The following is a 13,651-nucleotide window of genomic DNA, read 5'->3' on the forward strand; positions in this document are numbered from 1 at the left end:
TATAGTATATAGATTCATTACACACAGACTGATATATTTTTTATATATTTTAAGTGTTTAATTTTTTTTAATTTTGATGATTATGGCTTGCATCTAATGAAAACCCAAAATTCAGAAAACTAGAATATTACACCAATAAAAAGCTAATTAAAAAAATGATTTTCAACACAGAAATGTTGGACTACTGAAAAGTATGAACATGTACAGCACTCAATACTTGGTCGGAGTTCCCTTTGCATGAATTACTGCAGCAATGCGGCGTGGCATGGAGACGGTCAGTCTGTGGCACTGCTGAGGTGTTATGGAAGCCCAGGTTACTCTGATAGCGTCCTTCAGCTCTTCTGCGTTGTTGGGTCTGGTGTCTCGCATCTTCCTCTTCACAGTATCCCACTGATTCTCTATGGGATTTCTATGGGATTTCACAGGGTTTGCTGGCCAATCAAGCACATGGACACCATGGTCCTTAAACCAGATATTAGTACTTTTGGCAGTGTGGGCAGGTGCCAAGTCCTGCTGGAAAATGAAATCAGCATCTCCATAAAGCTGGTCAGCAGAATGAAGCATGAAGTGCTCTAAAACCTCCTGGTAGATGACTGTGGACCTGATAAAACACAGTGGACCAACACCAGCAGATGATACGGCTCCCCAAACCACTCCCCAAACTTTACACTGGACCTCAAGCAACTTTGGATTTTTTGCCTCTCCTCTCTTCCTTCAAACTCTGGGATCTTGATTTCCAAATGAAATGGAAAATTTATTTTTCATCTGAAAAGAGGACTTTGGCCCACAGAGCAACAGTCCAGTCCTTTTTGTCCTTAGCCCAGGTAAGACACCTCTGATATCGTCTCTGGTTCAGGACTGGCTTGACACAAGGAATGCGACTGACTCCAGCTGCAGTCCACTCCTTGTGAATCTCCCCCAGATTCTTGAAGGGGCTTCGTTTCACAATCCTCTCAAGGCTGCGGTTATCCCTGTTGTTTCTGCACCTTTTCTATCACACTTTCTTTCCATTAAAATTTCATTAACGTGCTTGGACACAGCACTCTGTGAACATCCAGCTTCTTCAGCAATGACCTTTTGTGTCTTACCCTCCATGTGCAGGGTCTCAATGACCGTCTTCTGGATGTCTGTCAAGTCAGCAGTCTTCCCCATGACTGTGTAGCCTACTGGACCAGACTGAGAGACATTTAAAGGCTCAGGAAACCTTTGCAGGTATTTTAAGTTAATTAGCTGATTAGAGTGCGACACCATGAGTCTCCAATATTGAACTTTTTCACAATATTTAAATTTTCTGAGATACTGAAGTTTGGGTTTTCATTAGCTGTAAGCCATAATCGTCCAAATTAAAAGAAATAAACACTTGAGATATATCAGTCTGTGTGTAATGGCTCTATATAATACAGCAGTTTCACTTGTTGAATTGAATTACTGAAATAAATCAACTTTGCACCTGTATATATATATATATATATATATATATATATATATATATATATATATATATATATATATATATATATATATATATATATATATATTAAGCCATTAGATATTTTTATTTTACTCTAATTGGTCATGCTTGGTCAAATCATGGTTGTCATGGTTAGAATTGGATCATTATAATTACTCCCTCATCATCATCATCATCATCAGTGGTGAGGAAGACGAGGAGAGAGAACACGTGCTATGTACAATCGAGGAAAACACGTGAGCTTCCTCCAGCAGTGTGTATGTTCACATGTGAGCAGTGTAACACTTCAGTTCAGGTTCGTGATGCGGTGTGTCGTACCGAGACGCAGAGGTTCCACTCTTGAGAGAACTTGCTGTCGGGGAAGTCATCCTGCAGCGTGAGCTCAGACCGAAAGGCGTCTCGATACTGACGGAAAGTCAGAGAACTCAACAGGTGACTCTGTCTGTGGGAAAAACGAGACTTCACACACTTTTCCAAGAGCTCAAGAACGTCCTGGAATAAACAAACAGGAAAAAAATACAGAGATTTTATAAACATGCGGCGTTTTTTGGTGACAGGTATATTAAGTGTGTGTGTGTGTGTGTGTGTGTGTGTACATACTAGTCTGCAGGTGAGTCCCACCACAGCTACAGGAGCCTGAGCAGACTGAGAAACATCCAGCAGGTTGTACAGCAGCGTCTGGTTCTTATGATGAGCAAACAGATCAAACTCTTCCAGGATGAAGAACACTGGCTGACTGCTGCTTTTATCACCTGCAGACAGACAGACAGGGAGGAAGACAGACATGTAGACAGGCAGATAGACGGGCAGTCAGATAGGCAGGCATGTGGGCAGGCAGGTAGGCAGAGAGGGAGGCAGGCAGACAAACAGAGAAACAGACAGATAGGTAGGCATACAGACAGCCAGGTAGTCAGACAGACAGGCAGACAGGTAGGAAGACAGACAGACAGACAGGTAGGCAAACAGGAAGACAGGCAGGCAAGAAGGCAGACAGGAGGGAAGATAGACAGACAGGTGGGCAGACAGACAGGCAGGCAGGCAGGAAGACAGACAGAAAAACAGTTAGACAGGCAGGTGCACAGACAGGCAGACAGGAAGACAGACAGACAAACAGGTAGGCAGGCAGGAAGACAGACAGAAAGGAAGACAGCCAAGAAGGAAGACAGACAGACAGACAGGTAGGCAGGCAGGCAGGCAGACAGACAGGAGCACAGACAGGCAGGCAGGCAAGAAGACAGACAAACAGGTAGGTAGGTAGGCAGGCAGACAGACAGGTGCACAGACAGGCAGGCAGGGAAGAAGACAGACAGGCAGGTAGGCAGGCAGGAAGACAGGCAGGCAAGAAGGCCGACAGGCAGGTAGGCAGGCAGGAAGACAGGCAGGCAAGAAGGCAGACAGGCAGGAAGAAAGAAAGGAAGGAAGACAGGCAGGAAGACAGGCAAACAGGTAATGGCAGACAGACAGACAGGCAGGAAGATAGACAGACAGGTGGGCAGACAGACAGAAAGACAGACAGGTAGGCAGACAGGCAGACAGACAGGTGGGCAGACAGACAGAAAGACAGACAGGTAGGCAGACAGGCAGACAGACAAGAAGACAGGCAGGCAGACAGACAGGAAGGCAGGCAGGAAGACAGACAGAAAGACAGACAGGCAGGTGCACAGACAGGCAGACAGGAAGACAGACAGACAAACAGGTAGGCAGGCAGGAAGACAGACAGGAAGAAAGACAGGTAGGTAGGTAGGTAGGCAGACAGACAGACAGACAGACAGGTGCACAGACAGACAGGCAGGCAAGAAGACAGACAGACAGGTAGGTAGGCAGGCAGGCTGACAGACAGACAGACTGGGTTATCAGTTACAGTAATATCACTCCCAAGTTTCTCTCACATTCACTTCTTTTGAATCATGTGATGTTGCCGCTCCTGTAACGTCCCAGCTGTATACACGACTCGAGAATTCCAGGAATACTGGAACACACTCACCAACACTTTGTCTCCTACGACGTTCTCCAGTTCAAGCTGGCGTGGGATCTCTCTCAGAAGCGATCCGGTCGTCCATCTGCAGCAGACCTGCACGAGACACGCGGCCATGAACGGAGCCGTGACTTAAACCAGCAGCCTCCTTTTAAACACACGCTCTTTTACACAACACTCACTGCTCAGGTGAACCTGCAGGACATTCATCTTCACCTCCTGCAAGTCCAGCAGCTCTCTCAGAGCACAACGTAGCAGCTACACACACACACACACACACACACACACAACAGCTTAGTGTAAAGTACATGTGTGTATCCTAACCTAACAGAAGTAGCACACAGACATCTTCGTACCATGGTTTTAACAGATCCACATGGACCGATGATATGCAAAGAGTTACTCTCACTCATGAACCGCTGTCCTCCTTAACAGCTCCAACAGGTGCCTAAAACACACACACACACAGACTACATCATGCACACACACACACACACACACACACACACACACACACACACAGAATACATCATACACCTTTACAAAATATAGGTCTTAGCAGACACCTCATATAAAGAGTGCATTCTGTTCTAAAAACCCACTTGTACTTCGATTCCAAGCCCATGGGTTTACCCTCAGCACTCTCTGGACCTTCAGACATCAGAAGAACAATTTTAAAACAAAGATTAGCATGCAGAGTGCAGGCGACAGCGGATAGTACTTTAAAATCGATGTTTTTACAGCATACTCCAGCACTTCCTCTACAAACATTTACACACATATCTGGGTGATTCTCACGAAATCTTGGTTTTAAAAATTTCAAACATGAAAATTTTAAAAATGCTTAAATTAACTTTTTTTTTAGACATTAGCAACAAAGTCTGGAGTGTTTGTGAACATTAATTTAAAAACTTTTACTTACCATTTAACACCTTTTTGAACATAATTTCCAAAGTCCTAAAAATGTCATTACTGCAACACTGTGAAAACATTAACACTAATAGAAAAGCAAATACATTTTCACAGTTTTAAAAATGGATTATTAATAGTCATGCACAGTTACTTCAAGTTCTGAAATAATATTTATTTTTAATTTAACAGTTTTTAAATTTTGACTGATTTCTCTCATTACTGCAACACCGTCGACAATTTACAAACATTTTTTCTTTATATTTTGAAGAAACCTGACATTTTTCAGAATGACGTGACAAACCTGAGAGAACATCATTTTAAGATTCTGCACATGCATTTAACATCAAAGTACTATATCTCTATTAATTAAATTAACATCTAATAATCATGAGTTTCAGTAATGATATATAGGTTTCAGTAATGAGGTTAATTATTTGGGTAATGATAATAAGTATACTAGTCTGAGATTTATACTGAGCCTTGTATACTTTTTCTTATACCTTGTATAAGAAAAACATTAAAACAGGAATAAACAGGACAACATTTCAACGTTTACCTAAAAACATGAAGCATTTTACCATGGCACTAAAAATAACTGACCACTGTCTTTTTTCTTTTCATGTTGCTTCTTAGTCAGCTCTTCAGTCTTCTTTATTTTGTCAGTTTGTTTTTGATTCCTGGAAGCGGAAAGAAAGTATTACATTAAATTAGTCTCATAACATGGGGGAAAAACTTTTTATGTATACATCATCATATAGTATAGACTTGATGCTTACTCTGTGTGTGTGTGTGTGTGTGTGTGTATGTGTGTATGTGTGTGTGTGTGTGTTCTATACTGGGCCTGAAGTTGTGGGGTGGGGTAGAGCTTAATTTTAGTCTTTGAAATGAATTGAAAAGTAAAGTAAACAAGAAAATAAAAGAACAAACAAATTACTAACAGAAGAACAAATAACTGTTTATTTATTATGTATTTAAATTACTAAATTATAACAAAATTGTGCAGCAAATTTATTAGGCTGCTGTCACATTAAGAATCACACGACCTCCATGCTTTAGTGTGGCGGGAATTTCCCCCAGTATGAACAGTCCACTCAGTCCAGCACCAAAGTCCTGTTATAGTAGTGGCTAAAGGGTTGTGTGTGTGTGTGTGTGTGTGTGTGTGTATACTCTCATGTACATTTCCTAACACTGTAGGGTGTTTATTGCTAATTACACCTGCTGTAACATCTCCAAACCTAACCTCTCTCTCTCTCTCCTAACCTCCCTCTTCTGTACTCCTCCAGCAGTTCTGGGTTTCTGTAGAATTTTCCTGAAATTTGTCACCCTAACCTTTACTAAAGCTTTTTCACACTTGCTGATTGTCTACAATGAAACAAATCATAAAGCAAAATATCAACATTTAGGAAATTTGAAATTAATATTAAATTCATAAGAGATATTTAAAGTTCTCTTTACCACAACTGCCCTTAAATGGTTGGGTGGTATGAGAATGGTGTGTTATGGAGGATGAGGTGCCTCAAGATGTTTTGCTAACAATAGAGAAGCCATGATGGTTTTACTCATTATATATATATATATATATATATATATATATATATATATATATATATATATATATATATATATATATATATATATAGAGAGAGAGAGAGAGAGAGAGATATAGAGATATATATATATATACACTATATTGCCAAAAGTATTAGCTCACCCATCCAAATAATCAGAATCAGGTGTTCCAATCACTTCCATGGCCACAGGTGTATAAAATCAAGCACCTAGGCATGCAGACTGTTTTTACAAACATTTGTGAAAGAATGGAGTCGCTCTCAGGAGCTCAGTGAATTCAGCGTGGAACTGTGATAGGATGCCACCTGTGCAACAAATCCAGTCGTGAAATTTCCTCGCTCCTAAATATTCCACAGTCAACTGTCAGCTGTATTATAAGAGCGTGGAAGTGTTTGGGAAGGACAGCAACTCAGCCACGAAGTGGTAGGCTCACGTAAACTGACGGAGGCGGGGTCAGCGGATGCTGAGGCACATAGTGCAGAAAGAGGTTGCCAACTTTCTGCAGTCAATCGCTACAGACCTCCCAAACTTCATGTGGCCTTCAGATTAGCTCAAGAACAGTGCGCAGAGAGCTTCATGGAATGGGTTTCCATGGCCGAGCAGCTGCATCCAAGCCATACATCACTAAGTGCAATGAAAAGCGTCGGATGCAGTGGTGTAAAGCACGCCGCCACTGGACTCTAAGCGCGGTGGAGGACGCGTTCTCTGGAGTGGCGAATCGTGCTTCTCCATCTGGCAATCTGATGGGCGAGGTCTGGAGTTTGGCGGTTGCCAGGAGAAGCGGTACTTGTCTGACTGCATTGTGCCAAGTGTAAAGTTTGGTGGAGGGGATTATGGTGTGGGGTTGTTTCTCAGGAGCTGGGCTTGGCCCTTAGTTCCAGTGAAAGGAACTCTGAATGCTTCAGCATACCAAGACATTTTGGACAATTCCATGCTCCCAACTTTGTGGGAACAGTTTGGAGCTGGCCCCTTCCTCTTCCAACATGACTGTGCACCAGTGCATAAAGCAAGGTCCATAAAGACATGGATGACAGAGTCTGGTGTGGATGAACTTGACTGGCCTGCACAGAGTCCTGACCTCAACCCGATAGAACACCTTTGGGATGAATTAGAGCGGAGACTGAGAGCCAGGCCTTCTCGTCCAACATCAGTGTGTGACCTCACAAATGCGCTTCTGGAAGAATGGTCAAAAATTCCCATAAACACACTCCTAAACCTTGTGGACAGCCTTCCCCAGAAGAGCTGGAAGCTGTTATAGCTGCAAAGGGGTGGACCGGCGTCATATTGAACCCTATGGATTAGGAATGTGATGTCACTTAAGATCATATGCGAGTCAAAGCAGGTGAGCGAATACTTTTGGCAATATAGTGTATATATATATATATATATATATATATATATATATATATATATATATATATATATATATATATATATATATATGAGAGAGAGAGAGAGAGAGAGAATTTATTTTTAAATTCACGATTGGCATGGATATGGAACAGGATAATACATGAGACCATTCATAGCGAATCTTTATAATCTTTATAATTGTGCTACCACCGTTTTGTCACAGCGAGAGACTGCTGGTTTTGTTCGGAAATTATTCATTTACTAATTAAGCACTGAGCGGGAACATGCACTAGGAGAATATTAAGAACAAAGGCCACCCTGGCAGCGGTGGGATTTGAACCCACACCTCCAAAGAGTTGAAATGTGGATTGGCTGTCCATATCCTCCACCTCCTGTTGAAGTGGCTTGTTCATATGAACTTACAGCATGTGTGTCCAACCAGCATGGGAATGCAGCCCAAGGTTGTGAAACACTTATGCCAAGTTCACACTGCCACGATTTTCAAAGTAAGTCGGATCACTGTTGTTTTCCACGCTGCGACTGTCTGGGGAGCATTCAGTTGCCGCTGTGTGGCACATAGCAGTAAAGAGGAAGCACCACGGGCGACAAAGGGTGGGACTGGAACCCACACATGCAGAGCACAGCGGATTAGCAGTCCATCGCCTTAACCTCTCAGCCACCTCGTTAGGTGGCAGCACTTCCAAGGAGCCTTGTCAAAAGCAGGGGTTTTCTAATGGCATGCAGGCTAGGAGGCTACCTTTCAATGATTTGTAGGCAGGTATTGAGGCATGCGGTCACGTAAACTGAAGGGTGCAGGCTAAGCATTCAGCGAGAACCAACAAGAGTTCTGTAGCATCCTGGTTTTTTGCTCTCGTCTCAGACCAGGGGCTTTCACACCTTTATCCTGCACTATTTCCACGTTTTGCTGTTTTCAAGTCTGAGGCATAAGTTGCAGAACTGCGCTGGTTGACTACACTGCCTCCAGCTGCGAAACCGGGATTGAACCAGGGACCTTTAGATCTTCAGTCTAACGCTCTCCCAACTGAGCTATTTGGCACCTCTGCCAGGGCTCTCCCGTGCGTGTGAGTGATCAGGTTTTTGTCGGCACGCGACTGCGCTGCGATCCAGACCGGTGAGGCAAACTTCTTTTGAAAGCGGTAGAAGCTTTTTCCTTAAGAGCATAGACAGAAGGCATGGTTGCCTTACACCACTCAAATCCCACGCTACCTGAGGGCGCCGGTGGGAGTTCTGGCGTGCGTGGTAAGAAGTTGACCAAGTCATTCGGCCAGACAAGGAGGAAGCCTGGCACGGGCACTACAAATGGTCTGCCGTGTGACTAACACGCCTTCCACTTCACCAGCTCTACAGGAGACATCTAACCATTCCAAAGGAAGGAGGGAGCTCGGCCTTGGCTCACGGCAGGTCACTGACCTTGAATGGTCTCGGCTTAAGGCCCGTGGTCAACCGCCACCCCTGTAGCCATGGGCGGAAGGCAGCTTCTGCTTAAAGAAAGAATAAGAAATGTGTTTGAATCCACATTTTCTAAAGGTGACTATATTATTATTACTATTATTTTAAAATTATTTTTAACCAGTCTGCTCTGATAAAAATATTCAGCCTGATCTACCTAATAAAAATAATTATGTAGTTCAAGTAAGACTAGTCTTTGTATTTATTACTTAATTTTCTATATGTAAGAAATACTTCTTGCTCTGTCAATGATATCTACATTGATAATATTTTCCTAGCTTTTCTAACACAAAAATTCCCCCTTCCATTCATGTTTTTAGATATTTTCAATTCCAAAACTTTGTTAAAAACTCATTTCCCAACTTTTGAATCTTCCACAAAAATCCCATCTAGATCAAATTCTTGAAGTACTTTCAGATAAAGGTTGTTTCCAACACATTAACATATATTTTGCACTTTTTTAAAATATTTGGTATTATAAATCTCATTTATATAAAATTATACCTCATTTTTGAGTACTTTTTACAGCTGGTCAAATTGACCCAAAGAGTTAACAGGAGGGTTAGATGATTGGAGTTTGCCAAATGTTTTGATTTAACTGTTTTTAGAGAAAAAATAATCAGAAAGAAGACATTTTTAAAAAAGAGATTTGATTTGAAACCTGAACTGTTATCAGGACCATGCTGAACACCTTCTGACCAATCCAAATCAAGTATAAATTTTAATGTCAATACTGCACATAATTATCAAATAAAAGTCTATCCAGATGTTATGCAAAAGTCTGTAATAATGTTTCTCTTAAGTGTTTTAATTAAAATCCATATTTTGGTGTAATTTATACACATTGATTTGTCCATTATGACTTTTGGACGCTTTATTATGTCCATTTATAATGAAAAATGAATATAAACTTCTATCTACTGGTTTCCTGTCAGGGTTGTGGACTGTTTTCTGGCCACTAGAGACCCCCACTGCCTTTTTGTTGGTGTCCAGTCTCTGTCATTATGTCTAATAATTGTCCCCTGTGCTTTGTTTAGGTTTGTGTATTTAAGTCACAGGGACCTTCAAAGATGATGAAAATACTCAGATCTGTGCCTCAGCAGAATCTTGCCTCTTAGGGCTACAAGCTATGGCGATGTTTTGCTATGACTGTTAATGATGTTTTAGAAAAATCTCAAGTGTGATCAGTGGAAATCACATGTACCTAAGCTATATTTTTAGCACCACATGTTTAGCTTGGTTTTATCACCAGTCTTCTATCATGTCTTGTTTTACATTTAGTTCAATCTACAAGCAACAACAACACTTTATTCACCTTCCAGAGTTTAAGATACTGGGAACAGGAAAGTCACTCACACAACACATCATATCACACCTCCATATCAACCATATAGCTTGTAGGCAACCAGTTTAAAAAAATAGTAAACATTTTTGCATTTAGTTCTATAAAAATTAAAATGGATCAGTTGGTCATAACCCTATTTGTCTTTATATACAATTGTCCTGATGTGAAGGAAAACTCACACGAACCAGTGAGTTAAATGCTTAGCTAGCCAGGCTGCAAATATAAACATGCAAAATAATAAGACACAGACTGCACAACATTTCAGTCACAACCTTACAAGGAGCATATTCTCAGCAGTTACTAATGAACTAATAGAGGTGTAGATGACATTTATAGGTACTGATATTCCATACCTCTGGAGGAAACAAAGGCACTGCTCATCATCTGGCCGGTTGTAACCCCTAATAACACAGTGGGATGTTTGTACATAGCAGGGACTGGGAGGAGGAATGAAGAGAAATGTGAAACAGTTACAAAACATATACTTATAAGTTACACTCATACAGTATGTGAAAAACTATACTTTTGTTATGGTGTTTTTTGGAGAATTTATTTAATTTCAGAATAAGGGTGTAACCTATCAAAAAAACAAGGAAGCGAGCAGTTTTGAATACTTTCTGTAATATATCAATGTCCCATTTTATATACATATTACAGATGCAGCTCCCACAATACATGTTTTTTCCCATTCAAGATCGGATGCTTCCCAGATGGGGAGAGTAAGCATGAGATTTGTGTGGAGTTCTTTTCACATTTCTCCTTTCTCTCTTCTGTCTTCACAGTAACCTTTGTACTCATTCACTCTAACACTAATTTAGGGACACAAATAGCAGAGACCATGGATATGACTAAGCAAGCCTATTATGTCAAACCATAATAAAACAACTCACCTTGAAGAAGCCTGTTTGAAGTTACATTACCCTCCATTAGAATTTAGCTTGCATTTAGAAGGATGTACTGTTATGGCTAGCTCAGCAGTGAGAGACCTGGGTGTAATATTAGACAGTTAGACAGCAACTTGTCCTTTGAAAATCATATTTCCACTATTACTAAAACAGCCTTCCACCTTAGAAATATTGTCAAGCTTAGGAACATTTTATCTGTATCTGATGCAGAAAAGCTAGTTCATGCATTCATGACCTCCAGACTGGACTATTGTAATGCATTACTAGGTGGTTGTCCTGCATCTTCAATAAACAAGTTTGAAGAATGCAGCTGCCAGAGTTCTTACCAGATCAAGAAAATATGATCATAAAACCCCAATATTATTATCCCTGCACTGGCTACCTGTTAAGTCTAGAATTGATTACAAACTAGCACTACTTACATACAAGGCTCTAAATGGTTTAGCTCCCACGTATCTAACCAGTCTTCTGACATGCTACAATCCACCACGCTCTTCAAGATCACAAAACTCTGGACTTCTGGTAGTTCCCAGAATATTAAAGTCTACAAAAGAAGGTAGAGCGTTTTTAGTATTCAGCTCCCAAATTTTGGAGTAGTCTTCCTGACAGTGTTTGGGGCTCAGACACATTCTCCCAATTTAAAAGTAGATTAAAGACATATCTCTTTAGCCTGGCATACACATAACACACCCAATAACCTTGTACTCCAGTACATCTGATCAAATGCACATTATCATCTAGTCCTGCTAATATTACGAATGCTAATTCCTTTCCACCTGTTCCTTTTTACCCATCCCGAGGCATCTGGAGATTGTGCCAGCTCCAGTAGACAGAGGCCAACCCTCTTGAGGATCCTGAACCTCAGCTGGATTCTGCTTCGTGAGGATTTGGGTATATCAAAGCAACGCTGCCAGCCTATGTGGACTTTGAGGGCGACAACAACCTCCTAATTAATACACACTAACATTCTACATCACACTGTAGAGCTGTACATAACTGCAGAAAGGACATTGTTCATATCACACTCTTGATTGCTTAGAATAATTTATAATCACACTCTCGGTGTCACCCAAATGAAAGATGGGTTCCCTTTAGAGGTCTGGTTCCTCCCAAGGTTTCTTCCTCCATACCATCTAAGGGAGTTTTTCCTTGCCACATGTCTCCACAGGCTTACTCACTAGGGATGATTTTGTCTAACATCTAGGACTTTTTACACTATGTTTTTTGTTTCTTATGTTCTGTATATCTGCTTTGAGACAATGTTCATTGTTAAAGTGCTATACAAAAAAAATTTAATTGAATTGAACTGAATAGAATATGAGCACCCAGCCAGTCCATGATTTGTACCACTCAAAGGACACATTCATGAAGATTATGAAGAAGGAAGCATCTTCCCTTCTAGCTGGTCACCAGAATTTCCATGTAAGCCAGACCTTTGCATGCATTGTTTTGACTTTGGCTCCCAGTCAGTGTGGAGTAAATATATAATGGCCTTTTTTCTTGTCAAATAAGGATGTGGAGACACACTGGTGGATCAGAGAAATATAATATCTGCATTGTATTATTTATTTATTTATTTGATCTGTTTTGAAGCAGTATTATAACAAGTGATAAATTATAGACCCATTATTTGAAATAATTATTCATCCCTTACTTGTGAATCAAGCATCTGACTTAAATACACAAACCTAAACAAAGAACAAGTGACACCTATTAGACATAATGACAGAGACTGGGGAAACCAACAAAAAGGCAGTGGGGGTCTCTAGTGGCCAGAAAACAGTCCACAACCCTGACAGGAAACCAGTAGATACACTATATTGCCAAAAGTATTCGCTCACCTGCCTTGACTGCATATGAACTTAAGTGACATCCCATTCCTAATCCATAGGGTTCAATATGGCGATCGGTCCACCCTTTGCAGCTATAACAGCTTCAGCTCTTCTGGGAAGGCTGTCCACAAGGTTTAGGAGTGTGTTTATGGGAATTTTTGACCATTCTTCCAGAAAGCGCATTTGTGAGGTCACACACTGATGTTGGACGAAGGCCTGGCTCTCAGTCTCTGCTCTAATTCATCCCAAAGGTGTTCTATCGGGTTGAGGTCAGGACTCTGTGCAGGCCAGTCAAGTTCATCCACACCAGACTCTGTCATCCCATGTCTTTATGGACCTTGCTTTATGCACTGGTGCACAGTCATGTTGGAAGAGGAAGGGGCCAGCTCCAAACTGTTCCCACAAAGTTGGGAGCATGGAATTGTCCAAAATGTCTTGGTATGCTGAAGCATTCAGAGTTCCTTTCACTGGAACTAAGGGGCCAAGCCCAGCTCCTGAAAAACAACCCCACACCATGATCCCCCTCCACCAAACTTTACACTTGGCACAATGCAGACAGACAAAGTACCGTTCTCCTGGCAACTGCCAAACCCAGACTTCGTCCATCAGATTGCCAGATGGAGAAGCGCGATTCGTCCTCCAGAGAACGCGTGTCTCCACTGCTCTAGAGTCCAGTGGCGGCGTGCTTTACACCACTGCATCCGGCGCTTTGCATTGCACTTGGTGATGCATGGCTTGGATGCAGCTGCTCGGCCATGAAACCCATTCCATGAAGCTCTCTGCGCACTGTTCTTGAGCTAATCTGAAGGCCACATGAAG

The 13,651-nt window shown here is 41.5% G+C and overlaps 1 non-coding gene across 1 annotated transcript; it reads right to left on the reverse strand.

Moving 5' to 3' along the window:
• Positions 1–8,265: 8,265 nt before the first annotated feature.
• On the reverse strand, positions 8,266–8,337 carry trnaf-gaa (transfer RNA phenylalanine (anticodon GAA)). Its single transcript has one exon. It is a non-coding gene; the product is annotated as a tRNA-Phe (tRNA).
• Between the last annotated feature and the right edge of the window lie 5,314 nt (positions 8,338–13,651).

This window comes from Hemibagrus wyckioides, linkage group LG23, assembly GCF_019097595.1.
Source record: "Hemibagrus wyckioides isolate EC202008001 linkage group LG23, SWU_Hwy_1.0, whole genome shotgun sequence".
Classification (NCBI taxonomy): Eukaryota; Metazoa; Chordata; class Actinopteri; order Siluriformes; family Bagridae; genus Hemibagrus; species Hemibagrus wyckioides.